A 13,963-nucleotide genomic window follows, 5' to 3' on the forward strand; every position below is an offset into this window, starting at 1 on the left:
CCCTGGTGGCGCAGTGGTTGAGAGTCCGCCTGCCGATGCAGGGGACACGGGTTCGTGCCCCGGTCCGGGAAGATCCCACATGCCGTGGAGCGGCTGGGCCCGTGGGCCATGGCCGCTGAGCCTGCGCGTCCGGAGCCTGTGCTCTGCAACGGGAGAGGCCACAACAGTGAGAGGCCCGCGTACCGCAAAAAAAAGAAAAAAAAAAAAAAAAGGCACTTGGTCCCTTCCTGCCATGGGTCTGGGACTCAGAATGTCAACTTGGAACTAAAAGCTACAGCACACAGTGGACATCAGGACACGGAGCATATGGCGTTTCCACAGTCTGGACATCGTGTGGAGTGATGCATGTACCCCAGTGATGCAAAACTCTTGCACCTGGAACCACCTTTGAGACACACTGGAACGGCAGTCCCATAACTTTACGACTTGAAATGCCCGAATGTGTCATCAGACTCGTCCTGAGTGATTTTGGATTGTTTCAAAACCTGCAAAACTTCTTCACAGGATGATGACTTCTGACCATGAAGGATATTCAAAAGAATGGGCCACTGGTTCTGAGGTTAATTCCGAAAAAAGTTCCAAGCATTTTGTACATTCCTGGGAAAAGTGTTCCTACAACGTTCTGTCAGCTACAAATTGGCGCTCGCCATTGTCACTTGCCAGCTGCCTCTACAAGGCGTAAATCATGTGCTGCTGCGGCTGCTGCCTTGCAACAGCCCCTGAAACGCTGAACAGAGGCGCTCTGGGCTCTGGGTGACACTGGCAGAACAGGTCTTCCGATAGATGGATATTTTCAGGAGACAATTTTATGAGCCCAGTTCTTGTATCTCCTCGTATCTAGACAAGCACTCAAATCCTTCACGGCGACGTCTGCTCCTCATGACTGGCAGTGACATGCACGAGACGAGCAGAAACCTTCTACAAAAAATAACGCTTGACTGCATGTACTCCCCCTTCACCCAGACCACATCTATACTGACCTTCCTCCCTGCCTCCGTGGAGCCGTTTCTCAGAGCGATCTGGGATGCTGTCTCCCGGGTTGCAGCCCTCATTTTGCCCCAAATAAAACTCAAATCGCAACTCTCACGTTGTGCATTTTTTTAAGTCGACAGTTCCCATCACGTCTAGAAAAAACTTAAGGAACCCTATAGCCACCCGGTCACCTCCAAAGGCGAGAGGGTGGAGAATACCAGCTCAGACGCCAGGCAGTCCCCAGGCGCTGGGAAGTCTGCCATTCCTCTCCTCTTGAGCATCTTGTGGCAGGAAAGCTGCAGAAGGTGACTGACAAGACCCAGAGCAACATGTGGTGGGCGGGGCTTGCAGCTGAAGCTCCGGAAGTTTGAAGCCGGCGAGGGATCTGGCTGTTGGTGGCGTCTCTTCCCAAACTGTACTGACCCCTACTGGAAGCACTGAGAACTTGTGCCCATGAAGGCCTGAAGCTGCCCCACTGATAATTGCAGTTCTTCTATAACCATTGCCATACAATCTAAGACCTTCCTCTGGTTCTGTAATCTTTTATGGTAGTCAGGATTTGCGTGAAGAGCTTCACACTGGGAAGATCGAGATATGTCATAGGTTCCACTTCAATCTCCGTCATTTTGGCTTCGATTGATTCTTGTATCGTGTGATAAGATGCATCCGTTCTCACAGTGCAGCAAGAGCTGGCCCGAGGTCTGGCATTCTAGGGAAAACTTTGCTGTGCAGTCCTTCATCTCAGCCGCTGGTGTTTCCAGAGGCAAGTCTGAGGCTTCTCCTTTGGCTCTTCAGAATATTTTTGTAGACTTCCATCACTTTCTACTGGCTGCAAACATTTCAACTCTTCAGAAAGAGAAGGTGCTTAGGTTCTAAAACTTTCAAGACTGAAAATAATGGGGTTTTGTAATAAAGAATTGCAAGACAAAAAATAACCAAATGGAAAAACCTGGAGTTAAAAAGCACAACAGGGCTTCCCTGGTGGTGCAGGTGTTAAGAATCCGCCCACCAATTCAGGGGACACAGGTTCAATCCCTGGTCCGGGAAGATCCCACATGCCACGGAGCAACTAAGCCTGCGCGCCTCAACTATTGAGCCTGCGCTCAGAGCCTGCGAGCCACAACTACTGAAGCCTGCGCACCTAGAGCCTGTGCTCCGCAACAAGAGAAGCCACCGTGATGAGATGCCCGTGCACCGCAATGTAGTCGCCCCTGCTCGCCGCAACTAGAGAAAGCCCGCGCGCAGCAACGAAGACCCAACGCAGCCAAAAATAAAATAAATAAATAAATTTATATTTTAAAAAAGCTCAACAAATGAAATAAAAAATCCACAAGATTCTGGTCATAGAGCAACTGGACATCCACATGCAAAAAAATTAATCTGGGGGAGTGGGATGAACTGGGAGATTGGGATTGACATACATACACTACTGTGTATAAGATAGATAACTAATGAGAACCTACTGTATAGCACAGGGAGCTCTACTCAGTGCTCTGTGGTGACCTAAATGGGAAGGAAATCTAAAAATCTAAAAAAGAGGGGATACATTCATACGTATGACTGATTCACTTTGTTGTACAGCAAGAAACTAACACAGCATTATAAAGCAACTATACACCGTGCCCCGGTCTGGGAAGATCCCACATGCCGCGGAGCCTAGTTAGCCCCTACAGTCTTGTAAACTGATTCTAGAAACAATTTCCTTATAATATATCTCCCACTGATTTTTTTCCTCTGGTCGAACCCTAACTGACACAGGGATCAAAGCAAAAGTCAATGAGGAAACGATAGTCTTTTCAAAACATGCTGCTGGGACACCTGGATATTGACGTGTAAAAAGATTAATTTAGACCCTCGTGTCACAGCATGTACAAAAATTAGTACAAAAATGGTTCATAGACCTGAATGTAAGAGCTAAAAACATAAAACCATTTAGAATAACACATAGACTAGGACTTCCCTGGTGGTGCAGTGTTTAAGAATCTGCCTGCCAATGCCACGGATACAGGTTCGAGCCCTGGTCTGGGAAGGTCCCACATGCCGCGGAGCAATTAAGCCCGTGTGCCACAACTACTGAGCTCGTGCTCTGGAGCCTGCAAGCCACAACTACTGAGCCTGGGCACCACAACTACTGAGATCTCGCTCTAGAGCCTGCGAGCCACACTACTGAGCCGGGCACCTAGAGCCCATGCTCCACAACAAGAGAAGCCACCGCAATGAGAAGCCTGTGCACCGCAACGAAGAGTAGCCCCCGCTCACCGCAACTAGAGAAAGCCCACGCGCAGCAACGAAGACCCAATGCAGCCAAAAATAAATTAAAAAATAAATTTATTTTAAAAAAAACTTAGAAAAACCTTTACAACCCTGGATTAAGCAGAGTTCTTAGATACAACATCAAAGGCATGATCCATTCCAGAAAAAAGAAATTTGACTTCATAAAAATTAAAAACTAAAACAAAAAAACCAACATTTTGCACTTCAAAAGACTTTTTTTTTTTTTTTTTTTCGGTACGCGGGCCTCTCACTGTTGTGGCCTCTCCCGTTGCGGAGCACAGGCTCCGGATGCGCAGGCTCAGCGGCCATGGCTCACGGACCCAGCCACTCCGCGGTACGTGGGATCCTCCCGGACCGGGGCACGAACCCGTGTCCCCTGCATCGGCAGGCGGACTCTCTACTACTGCACCACCAGGGAAGCCCCAAAAGACATTTTTAAGGGAACTATACTCACTATCTTATAATCACCCATAATGGAAGAGAATGTAAAAAAAGAATATATATATATACACACACACACACATATATATAATTGAATCACTTTTTTGTACATCTGAAACTAATGTAACATTGTAAATCAACTATATTTCAATAAAAATATTTGAAAAACAAAAAATACATTTTTAAATTATGAACATTAAAAACAACCTACAGACTGGGAGAAATATATATTTGCATATCATATATCTGATAAAACACTTACAGCCCAAATATATAAAGATCAACTCAATAATAAGACAAACAACCCGAATAATAGAAATGGCTGATAAGCACATGGAAAAATGCCCAGCACCGTTAGTTATTACGGAAATGCAAAGTAAAACCGCACATTAGTATCGCTGTAATAAAACGACTGTTAGTAACAGGTTTGGGCAGGGATGTGCAGAAGCTGCGACTCTCATACACTGCTGGTGGAATGAAGAATGGTGCTGCCACTTTGGAAAGCAGTTCGGCAGATTCTTTAAAAATTAAACAAAAAAAATCTTTTTATATGACTCAACAATTCCACTCCTTGTTATTGATTCAGGATAAATAAAAACACATGTCCATACAAAGAAATTTTTGGCAAATGTTCCTTGCACCATTTATGCATAAGAGCAAAAAAAATGGAAACAATCCAAATGTCCATTAACTGGTGAATGAGTAAACGAACTGTCTTTGATCCATTGAATGGAATACTATTTAGCAATAGAAAGAAAGACACCAACTGCCGATACGTCCTTGGGCATGGCACGGGTGAGCCTCAAGAACGTGCTGAGTGAAAGAAGTCAGATGCGAAAAGCTGCAAAAGATTCCATTTGTATGAAATGCTTTTTTATTTTTTTTAAGTTATTTTTTTTTGATGTGGACCATTTTTAAAGTCTTTATTGAATTTGTTACAATATTGCTTCTGTTTTATGGGTTTTTTTGGATTTTTGGCTGCGAGGCATGTGGGTTCTTAGCTCCCCAACCAGGGATCAAACCCTCAATCCTTGCACTGGAAGGCGAAGTCTTGATCTCTGGACCTCCAGGGAGTCCCCTGAAATGCTTTTTTAAAAAGGCAAACCTATAGAGGCAGAAAGAGGATTAGTGGTTGTCTGAGAAACGGGTAGGAACAGGGATTCATGGAAAACGAGCAGGATGGATCTTTCTGGATGATGGAAATACTCTAAACCTGAATTGTGGTGATATTTGCACAGTTCTGCAAATTTACTAAAAATCAATAAATTAGCGGGACTTCCCTGGTGGTACAGTGGTTAAGAATCCGCCTGCCAATGCAGGGGACACGGGTTTGAGCCCTGGTCCAGGAAGATCCCACATGCCGCGGAGCAACTAAGCCCGTGCGCCACAACTACTGAAGCCCTCCGGCCTAGAGCCCGTGCTCTGCAACAAGAGAAAGCCACTGCAATGAGAAGCCTACGCACCGCAAGGACGAGTAGTCCCCGTTCAAGGCAAACAGAGAAAGCCCGCGCACAGCAATGAAGACCAAACCCAGCCAAAAATAAATAAATAAATAAAAATTTTTAAAAAAAATAAAAAATAGAAATAAATTGTCCACTTAAAACGAGTATATTTTGTGGTATGGAAGTGATATCTCAATCAAGCTGTTTTTTAAAAAAATAAACAAGAAAGCTACAACATAAAAAACAAACTCAACCAGACTGGTTAGGGTTATAAATTTAGGTGGTTGAAGTATGAAGAATACAAGGTGGTAGGGACTTCCCTGGTGGTCCACTGGTTAAGACTCCGTGCTCCCAACGCAGGGGGACTGGGTTCGATCCCTGCTCAGGGAACTAGATCCCACATGTCACAACTAAAAATCCTGCATGCCACAATGAAGATCCCGAGTACCGCAACAAAGACCCAGTGCAACCAAACAAATAAATATTAAAAACAAAAAACACCAAGGTGGTAATTATCTTAAAATTTGGGTGGTTATCGCGTGGGGCAGGGGAGAGGCCCCAGGGAGGGGTGGGGGTGGGAGCCAGTGAGTAGAGGGGAGGCTAGGGGGCTCCTAGGAGACTGACCACGTCCTGTTTCTTGACCTGGATGGTGAGCACATGAGTGCTTGCTTTACAGTAAAACTTTTTTATTTCTGTATTTATTTATATATTCTATATATTATATATATAGAATATATATATTTTTTATTTATATATATTTTTGCCACACCGCATGGCTTGCAGGATCTCAGTTCCCCTACCAGGGATTGAACCTGGGCCACGGCAGTGAAAACACCAAGTCCACTGGACTGCCAGGGAATTCCCATAAAACTTTAAATATATATTTTGTTTTATACATGTTTCTTGACATATGTTATATTACACAATAGTAACCCTTTACAATACCAGCCAAAAAATGTATTGTTTCTGGGAACAAATCTAACAAAAACGAGGAAGACGTGTCTACAGCAAATTACAAACTTCACTGAAAAGCAGTAGATCAGCCCTGAATAAGTGTACGGCAGGGCAAAGGGATCATTATTCCCCAAATTGACTTGTAGAGTCAATGCAACTCTGATCAAATCCTAAAAGGTTTTTCAAAGAATTTAACAAAATCAAATTAAAAACAAGCCCAAGAAGAGCCACGTGACTCTTCAAGAATAATGATATCCCGCTAGCTGTTATGGCTTCTGCAGACTTATAAAGCCATAACTATCAGGACAGCATGATCTCGGCCCAGGGAAAACAAACTGATCCACAAAAGGCAATAGAGAGTCCAGAACAGTCCACAGGCACATACACAACCTGGAACACTGATTATAGAGCATCTGAAGGAACTAGTTCATAAATAAATCAATAAAATAAAATATCAAAATCAATATAAATGAAATACAATAATAATATCTCATATGCAGGGTTGAAACAAAGGGACAGAGTTAAAATACTTGGACAAGAATCGTCCTTAGGTTGGAGAGGGCTAAACGGGAGCCCATGTGATGGAAAGTCCCTTCGCTGCTCCAGTGAGGATATAAGACGTGTTAGATTAGGTGTTCCTGGTATAACTGCCAACCAATTAAGGAGAAAAATGGAACACTGGGCACTGGAGGGTACCAGTACAAAAAGAAGTGAGAAATAAGAAAAAAGAAGCATAGAAAAAACTGGACAACTAAAAGGCACAAAATAAAGTCAAAAGAAGAAGTTTAAGTTGTGGAATTAATTATAGAACCCTCAGTTAAAGTTGGAGTCAGGACGGGTCTGTAGGGAGCTCTCTCCACGAATATGCACTTCAATTACCCCAAACAGGAAGAGATTTCCGCCTACATCTTGGACAGGAAGGTGCCTCTACTTACCATCAGTCAGGAGGAAGGAAACTTCCCTCCACCCCCGACAGCCCAGCCAATCAGAGACTGCAGGGGCCCAGTCAATGGGAAGACTCCATTGAACCCCAGCTCCTCCAATGGAATCTTTGGTTATCACAGCCCCTCCCTACTCCTCCTTTTCCCTATAAAAGCAAGTTCCCCCTCCTTGTTCTCTGGATTTGGCTTTTTTGTCTGCCATAGTTTCCACATCCCAAATTGCAATTCCTCTGCTATTCCTGAATAAGCTTGCTTTCGCTGGTAAAACAACTGGCTACCATTTACTGAAGTTGATATATTTATATGGTGTCAGAAGTGGGATCTGAAGGCGGCGAACCCCAAGAGATGACAGGCCCTGGAATGGAGCGAGGTACCCACACTGTGAGCCCTTCATGCTCATCACTTCCCTGAGTCTCTTCTTGTATTCCAAACTGCTTCTTTGCGTTTTGAGTTCTCTAGCTTTTTTCGGGATCTGGAAAGGCTTTGTCCTTTCAGGGGAGAGGTTTCATCCTTTCTGGTTCAAGGTTTCGCCCTTGGTGAATACTCAGTTGTCTTCTGGAGTGTGCAAGAGTGGGGGGATCGAGCTAACTGGAATCGAATAATTTGCTTTATTCCTTTTGGAATCTGGGCTAGGACTCCAGCAACTTTCTTGGGTTTCCAGGAGAACTTAAGGAAAAGGGATCCTGGTCATCTATGCGCTCTGAGGGCAGCCCTCCCTCAGGGACTCTGGAAGGTTCATGTTTGAAAGCTATGGACCCTGACATGCTCGTTTCTTTGTCCCCTGACATGCTCATTTTTAACTAAGTGGGCTGAACCAACTAAAAGTAATCCAGAATTATCACGGCCATTACAGGGAACTTTCAATCTTCCCAAACTTGTTTTTCTTAAGATTAAATTGGAGAACTGTGGTTCTAAAATTTTATTTTATTTAATTTATTATTTTTTAAATTAATTTATTTACTTTTGGCTGTGTTGGGTCTTCGTTGCTGCACGCGGGCTTTCTCTAGTTACGGCGAGGGGGGCTACTCTTCCTTGCGGTGCGCGGGCTTCTCATTGCAGTGGCTTCTCTTGTTGCAGAGCATGGGCTCTAGGCGCACGGGCTTCAGCAGTTGTGGCACGCAGGCTCAGTAGTTGTGGCGCGCTGGCTTAGTTGCTCCACGGCATGTGCGATCTTCCCGGACCAGGGATCAAACCCGTGTCCCCTGCATTGGCAGGCGGATTTTTAACCACTGCGCCACCAGGGAAGTCCCATGTGGTTCTAAAATTAAATAAGAAGAATGGGATATTTATTTTCATTGGTACCTGGAAGCTTGCAACTGTGCACCAAAGTCTAGAATTGCCTCTTTGCAAGATACCATTTCCAAATTGGCCAAAACAACTAAAAAACTTGAAAAGAACACAACAGTTTCTGAAGCCTTGTGCTCCTTGAGTTCCCCTCCCCTCACTTCTTTGTCTCTGGCACCATCTTGTGGGTCTTCTCCGTCCCCTTTGTCTCAGACTCCGCCCCCTTTGTTTCTTCCTTTCCCCTCCCCTGTGAAAACCTGCCCCTTTAAAATCAGACCCTCAGGGGGACTTCTCTGGCGGTCCAGTGGTTGAGGCTTCACCTTCCAATGCAGGGGGTGCAGGTCCAATACGTGGGCAGGGAGCTAAGATCCCACGTGCCTCGAGACCAAAAAACCAAAACATAGAACAGAAGCAGTATTGTAACAAATTCAATAAAGACTTCAGAAGTGCTTCACATCAAAAAAAACTTTAATAAAAATTAAATAAAAATAAAATAAAATTGAACCCTCTTAGGGTCCAAATGCTTAACCCCTAATTATAGTTTTTAAGTTAACTGGAGCAGGACTCCCCTGGTGGCACAGTGGCTAAGAATCCGCCTGTCAATGCAGGGGACACAGGTTTGAGCCCTGGTCCGGGAAGATCCCACATGCCACGGAGCAACTAAGCCCATGCGCCACAACTACTGAAGCCCGTGTGCCTAGAGCCCGTGCTCCGCAACGAGAAGCCACCACAATGAGAAGACTGTGCACTGCAACGAAGACCCAATGCATCCAAAAATAAATAAATTTATAAAAAAATAAAAATCAGTAGTGTACTTAGGTAAAACTAAAACAATTTTCTTTCATTTGCTAAGAGGACAAGGTTTTCTTGGAATATTGGTTTGCTTCTCGTGGGAGATTATGAATTTTTCTTTACCATTTTTTAAAGTAAACTGCTTAGAAAGCAAAGATTTGTGTTTTAACAAAATTATTTCCTGTGCTTACGTTGTCTTATTCAGGACTTTCATTACTAAAGAAAACTGAGTCTTCTCAATATTTTTTATTTATTTATTTTTGGCTGCATTGGGTCTTTGTTGCTGCACGCGGGCTTTCTCTAGTTGCGGCAAGTGGGGGCTACTCTTCGTTGTGGTGCGCGGGCTTCTCATTGCCGTGGCTTCTCTTGTCGTCGCGGAGCATGGGCTCTAGGCTCACGGGCTTCAGTAGTTGTGGCTCGCAGGGTCTAGAGCGCAGGCTCAGTGGTTGTGGCTCACGGGCTCTAGAGTGCAGGCTCAGTAGTTATGGTGCACGGGCTTAGTTGCTCCGCGGCATGTGGGATCTTCCCGGACCAGAGCTCAAAGCCGTGTCCCCTGGATTGGCAGGCGTATTCTTAACCACTGCGCCACCAGGGAAGTCCTCTTCTCAATATTAAAAGAGCTAAAAAAATTTAAAAATACATAAATAAATAAAAGAGCTAAGTTTTGCTTACAACTATGTAACCTCTTGTATTTGCCTTTGAAATCTTTTATTGTTACTTTGGTCAGACAGATAATTAAGTATCATTTCATAGTGATCTGTGGTCCTGTTTGGTCAAATGTCCAAAACCTTTTGTTACTTTTGACAAACTTACCCCAAATCATGTTATAAATGAAGTCTTGCTGACCTCACACTAACTGGGCTCTTCCAGAGGGCCCCTGGAGAATCTCAAAGGATTTGTCTCTCACCTGGTAAAATGCTGAACTAATCAGGCTTATTTGATGAGCTAGATTACATGGGAAGCTTGTAATAGGCTTCTAAATAAGAAGGAATACAGAAACTTTTAACCTTATAGTTGTATAGGTACATATTAACACGCGCTCAAAATCATGAAATTGCTAAATTCTGAGATGTCCTGATATAATGTTATTGGTCATGATTTTTGTTTTGTTTCTGTTTTTTGGGTTTTTTGGTCGTGCTGCATGGCTTGCAGGGTCTTAGTTACCCGGGCCCCAGCAGCAAAAGCGCCAAGCCCTAACCACTGGACCACCAGGGAATTTCCAACCGCTCACCATTTTAAACATATGTCAAAAAGATAAGCTGATCCCCTTGCCACTCCCATTATAATGAATTCTCATCAGATTTTTAATAATGGGCATTTTCAAGTCTTTCTGTCATTATAGTTACTGCGTTACTCTGATGCTTCTCCAAACGTGTTCCTCTTTAAAGAGATTCACGGAAAGGACTCTGACGGGTACTCTGAAACAGTTTTCTTTCTTATAACTCTAAGATCATACGACTGAACTGTGTAAGAATTTCTGAAACTCTAATGGAAAACCAATTGCTTTAATGTTTTGCTTTCCAGACATAACGGATCCCCTTTTCTCCTCTCCTTTAAGCTGTCTATAACTTAAAACAATTTGGTAAAGTGTACGTTGGCATCAAAGGTTGAAGCATTTACATTTTCTCCCTACCTGGTCCCTCAAGAGTTCTGAAACTCTTACTAAGTATTTTTGTTTTTCATGACAGTGGACGTATGTGCACACGTTCAATGGAGTCTGTTGTCCCTGAACAGGACACCCAAAGCACGTGGTTCTTTGATCCGAGCTGAGAAAGGGAGAAATACTTCTGCATTGTAAAGGCCTCATTGCTTCTACTGAAAATAACCAGTTGGGCAATGCCCTGGCGGTCCAGTGGTTAGGACTCCGTGCTCTCACTGCCGAGAGCCCAGGTTCGATCCTTGGTGGGGGAACTAAGATCGTGCAAGCCACATGGTGTGGTCAAAAAAAAAAAAAAAAAGTTTAAGAAAATAGTTAGGATTAACATATACACACTACTATACATAAAATAGATAACTCAATATTTTATAATAACCTATAAGGGAAAAGAATCTGAAAAAGAACACATATGTGTGTGTGTGTAACGAATCACTTTGCTGTCCACCTGAAACTAACGTAACATTGTAAATCAACTATACTTCAATTAAATTTTGAAAAACTAAAAAAGAAAGAAAATCACCAAGCTCTGGCAGAGCACTCCTTTTGCAGCGCACTCCCGGAAGACCAAGACCCCGAATGTCACAGCCCACAGCCTGGAGATTCTGGGTACTGGAAAAGGCACCTCCAAAAGGATCCTCTCCAGGCTTGCCAGCAGGGCCCCATCAAATCCTGTTGACTAACACTTGTGCCACCAAACTCCAGAGAGGGGACTCCTGGGTTCAGTGTCCCATCTAAAGGAGGCACCAAATCCCAACTGGACCTGTACACTCTCTGGCGACCTGAAGATAATGCCCATTAGAACCCGAAGCAGAGGACATCTGAGGCCAACAGCTTTCCCAAAACGTCTGGACCAGGCCTGTATACCTTTACTTCAATACCGTCCCTCACCCTGTTCCTCCCTCCCTTCTATGGAAGGACAACACCCTCATTCGTATCTCCCAGTCCCTGAAGAAAGGGGGAAACCTCTCCGATTGCTCCATTTGCCATTGGAATCCTCAGCTGGCCCAGCATAGCAACGGCCTCTTGGTTCAGCCTATAAGTAATTTCACTGGGGTTCCAGATGCTGCTGTCTGTCCAAATTGTCCTGCAGGCCCATTTTATAGAGTTAGGGAGCTAAGCCCACCTAAATGTATTCCTTGCTTCAATTTGACCCACCCCTGGCATAGGAAAACAAGATCCTTTGAATATCTGCATGAAAGTTCAACGGAGCTGGCAATGCAAGTTGAGTCATCTGTAAACTCGCTGACATATCCGTACATCTAGGTAACTTCCTGTTGTGTAACAACAAAATTTCCGAGCCTTGGCTAAGCAATGCCAGTGCCTCTGCACCAATGAAGGAACCCAGAGATTCCATCACTCGTGTGGAGGCTTCATGTGCGCCCCCTGGTTTCACCTCCATATGTGGAAGTTTGGGGGATGGCCTTTATGCTTGGGCAGCCCATTGTCTTGATGGCTGGAGAACACAGGACGGTGTGCCCTGCTGTATTCACTGTCCTGTTCTCCCGACATAACTGAACAGAAGCCTCACGTTGATCCGTCCCATTAAACCTCTATAACTGCCTTAAACAACAAATTCCAGCAGGCGTAAGAGATTCTGCCTTTACCTCTGCAGGGAGAGCTTTCCTCCCACGGATGGGAATGAGCACCAATGGACATATGATGAGGAATCTCTCCCTGACACTAGGAGAGTTAGCCACTCCGGAGCCAAAGCAGTTTCAGCTCAGTGATGGTCACTTAACTCACCAGCCAAGGTGGTTTCAGGTAACCACGAGCCTGCAATTACCTACTTGCTGAGCAAGGAGGTGTCTGCAGCAGCAAACCCCTCTTGCTGCAAGTGGTTAAATGCCCCTGGGGAAGCAGAGACCCGATGACATAAGGCTAAAGAGCAAGGACGTGGGCTAGAGCGACGTCACGGACAACCCGCTGTCTCTCCGGTGTATTCAGCTGGATACCTGCAGGTCTGCCTCCTGCTTTAGAAGCACCGTGCAAACTGGCCATCCCTCGCAGCCCCCAGGGAGCCCTGGAGCCGGGAGGAATCCAGCCTTTCCCGGCAGGACGTGCCCCCTCCCCACCCTTCCCGTCGGGGCCCAGGGGCTGCGTGCCAGCTTGGCAGGTCAGCCGCTTCCCTGTGCCGGAACAGGCTCCTCTCTCTGACAAACCTCAGCGCATCCAGGTCTGCAGCCGACCACCATGACCACCACGAAGAGGATGGATGGCGGCGAGGCGGCTGTGACCATGCGGGACCCCCAGGGATGGGGCGTCTGACAGGGTCTCTAGAGACACCAGCCCCCGTGGTCCTTGAGGTTCTGGGAGGGCAGGGGTCGGGCTGAGCTCGGCGGTGCGGGACTGGAGCTCCCGGCACAGTCCACGCTGGCGGCGCCTCCACCCTGACCAGCCCTCCCCTCGGCCCCTAGCTGTGCTCCTGTCCCGCCCACCTCCCAGGCCGCGCCCTCCTCCCGGGTGGGTGGGGCCGTGCTGACCCGCGTGCCCACCACGAGACAGCACTGAAACTGCCTCGCCCCCCTTGGGAGCCCAGCCCAGGAGGGGCCCCAAGGCTCACCCACCCCAGGCAGCCGGCGCGGTTCCTGCAGTCCTGCTCGGGGAGACACGAGCCTGCGGAGTCAGGGCTGTGGAGAAGCCAGGATGGCAAGCGTGAGGCCCCAGCCCAGGCCTGGGAAGCAGTGGACCTCTGAGGTCTGAGGGATCCCTACTCGAGGCCTCCCCCGAGTTCAGCACCCTGGAGCAGGTTGGTGGGCAGCGCAGGGGGATCCAGGAAGTCAGGGCCCCCGACTTGGACCCACCTCCTGCTGCTGTCACCCTGAGAGAGCCCCCCTTCTGGACCACTTAGGGAATATTCCACTGGACCAGTTCATTGGGTGGAGCCCCCCACCCATCCCTTTGCCTGCCGGGGAGCTCCTGGGCCCAAGAGGCCATGAGAAGTCCAGGCAGACCCACGGGATTCTTGCAGTGGTGAAGCATCCGGAATTTTAGGCCCCCGGGGTGAGCAGGTGTGTGTGGGGGAGTGTGTGTTCGGCTGCTGCGGGCACCCGAAAGACTCGTGGTCACATGCGACTCTGCAGGGGACCAGCTGTGTGTCTCTGGGGTCTGCTCACGCTGTCTGCCGTCATCTATCCTGTCCCACAGAGACAGACCTACCCACTCCCGGGGAGCCAGCCCTGTGGGACATACTGGCGCTGAAGAATGCA

The sequence above is a fragment of the Globicephala melas genome, chromosome 6 (genome assembly GCF_963455315.2).
Source record: "Globicephala melas chromosome 6, mGloMel1.2, whole genome shotgun sequence".
Lineage (NCBI taxonomy): Eukaryota > Metazoa > Chordata > Mammalia > Artiodactyla > Delphinidae > Globicephala > Globicephala melas.